Raw genomic sequence first — 3,037 nt, 5'->3', positions numbered from 1 at the left:
TTTTCTTTTTTAGAACTTGAATTGTATAATAAATGTATGATACTGAAAAATTCCTACAAAATATTTACAGCTGTCAGGTGTAGTTATAATAATTTTTATAATTTCTAATTGTAATCATTTCTGGAGTACCTAGTATGTATCAGTCAGTGCTTTATATATATTATTCATATAAGGAGTAACAGTCCTCACAGAAATCCTACAAGAAAGGTATTACTATACTTAGTTTACAGAGAAGAAGTCAGGGTTTAGAGGTTGAAGTGACCTGTCTAGACTCATACAGCTAAAGTCTGAATTAGCATTTTCAAAAGCAGTTCTCTCCACAGTAATGCACTAGTTTCATGATTTACAAAATGATTTTCACTCCATTAAAAATCTATGTCTTGCCCTGGCCGGTTTTGCTCAGCGGTTAGAGCGTCGGCCTGCGGTCCGGAGAGACCCGGGTTCGGTTCCCGCTAAGGGCACGTACCTTGGTTGCAGTTTGTCCCCGGCCCTGGTTGGTCGTGCGGGTGGCAGCCACTCGATGTGTCCCTTTACGTCGATGTTTCTGTCTCTCTCTCCCTTCCTCTCTCTCCCTCCCACTCTATCTGTACAAAAAGTGGAAAAATATCCTCGGGTGAGGATAAAAAAAAAAAAATCTATGTCTTACAAAAATAGAATACTTTTTATACAACTATTTCTATGAATAGATGTTGAGAGAAGTAACACTTGAATATAACAAAGAACTTCAAATACTATGACGAAAAGATTTCTATAATGACTATAACCTCTGGAGCTGTATTGGGTTTTTATTATAGGTCCAGAACAGTTTAAAATAGCTTACTGATTTGTTCATTATATTATAAGCAATAGTGTGGTGGTTAAGAGTCCAATATGGAGCCATATTTCCTACATTCAAATCCTAGCTCTGTGATTTACTAGATGTGTGTCCTTGAGTAAGTTAGTTAACCTGTTTTGGTTTCCTCATGTAAAATGGAGTTAATAGTAGTGTTAAACTCAGAGAGTTCTCTATTAGGATTAAAAAGAGCATGTTATAAAGCACTGTTCCTGGCACGTGGTAACTGCTAGGTGGGTGTTACATAAGTAAAATATACTTTTGGTACATATCATTCAAAGATGGGCAGAAACCTATACTTTCTCAATTTTTTGCCTTTTACTAGGACAAGCACAGCATGTTAATCTATATGCTTATAACTGTGTCCTTGCTGTTTGTGACAAAAGTCATTAGGAGTGCTCAGGTGCTTATAGCTAGTTGAGGAAACCACTTACATAAAATAACACTGAAGACAAGACTGTATATAATTAAGTACTTGTGTTATTATCATTTTAGCTCCTATCATGTGTTAGGCATTGGGTTACTTTCTGCCCTCATGGAGTTTACAGTTTTGCAGGGAATGTAAGACCTTAAACAAATGTGTAAAGTACTGTGGAAGACATGTACAGATTAATATGGGATCATAAAATAGAGAACCTGAGCCTAGTCCTCTGTGGTTCTAGTTATTATTAATGTTAGTATTAAGAAAGAAAATCAATAAAGAAATTAAAAAGCTCAGTGGTGGTGATATAACTTACAATAATGGGTCCTAATGGCGAGGTAGATTTTGGATGGTTCCAAAGGATATTGCAGGATATTTCAGGTAAAGACAAATAATGTGAGCAGGGCATATCTGAAATATAAGAAAACTGATATAGTATGTTTCTGCTTGTTGTATGAAACAAGGCTGCCAGAGAGGAATTGAGGCCCATTCATGAAATTGCTTGAAAGCCAAACAGAGTAATTTAGATTTGAGATTGCAGGAGTTTGGAGTGATTATTTTTGGGAGTAAATTATGAAGATAAGATAAACTTGCAGTTATAAGCAAGATGGAGCGGAGGGACTATCAGTAGGGAAAGCTAAGATAGGAGGCTCTTGCAATTTGCCTGTTGTGAGGGCATGATAAAGGCTTGATTAGCTACAGGTGGTCACATTTGGAAAGAATGCTTAGCTTCTGGATATGGATGTAGAAAAATAATGAGTTGATAAGAGCACATTGTGCCTAGATGATGAGTGCATTGGTGTTAGCACTGTCAAAAACAGGTTAATTGTGAAAATGAATGACACAATTAAATAGTGTAATGACTAAGTTTAGTTGGAAACTATTGTTGTAATGTATCTATTCTGTAGACCAAACAACTGTTTAAGGACCATTTGAAAATCTGTACCATTATGACAAATGACATTTGCTATCGTGCAGGATAATGTGGTCCACTGTCTAGTGAAGGAGCTGAGAGGGGTGATGCCCTGGCAGCCCAATCATTGCTTATCAGGACAGGGTGGTACAAATCATAACGAAACTACTGGTGAAGTTTCTAAGCTTTGTGGTGAGCATCATTGTGATGCACAGTTGACTTTTGCTTTGTCAAATAAAGCATTTAGTTTCAGATGTGTTCTATATACACACAAACATAAATATTGTTCATTAGAAATAGTTTGGATTGGACATCCAGGGAAACTACCTTCAGTATTTACTTTAAAATACGAATAAGCAAAACATTGAGATGGGTCAGCGGGCATGTATTTTCTCTTAGTTTGCATATTACATATTTATTTTGAAACATGGTAGGCAGGATGCTTTTTAACTTGAAAACTTGTTCTTCTAGAAACTGTTCCGTCACAATACAATATAGACTAGAAACAAAGACAGTGTTAGGTAATCTTTAATTTACAGCGAGTCTCTTGTACGAGAGGATCTATTATTAAACATTGTATTGTGCTGGTTTAAGGGGAAAATCTTACTTTTCCGAAAACGTGTTACCCATGGATGCCCCTTCGCGCGTTGCTGCCAGATTTTGGAGTCTGGACCTTAGTCCTCTGGCTTCCATGAGAGGATCAAAGTCTCTGCGCACAGTCAGCCCTACGCCTGCACACAGGAGCCAGTTCCTCCATCCCTTCCTCTTGTTAAGTGTACTCTGGGTTTTCAGGAGCCTGGTGACTAACAGGATTGCTAGATTTAGCAGATAAAAATACAGGACACCCAGTTAAATCTGAAGTTCAGATAAC

This window comes from Molossus molossus, unplaced genomic scaffold, assembly GCF_014108415.1.
Source record: "Molossus molossus isolate mMolMol1 unplaced genomic scaffold, mMolMol1.p scaffold_m16_p_10, whole genome shotgun sequence".
Taxonomy (NCBI): domain Eukaryota; kingdom Metazoa; phylum Chordata; class Mammalia; order Chiroptera; family Molossidae; genus Molossus; species Molossus molossus.
This window is presented reverse-complemented; position numbering follows the sequence as displayed.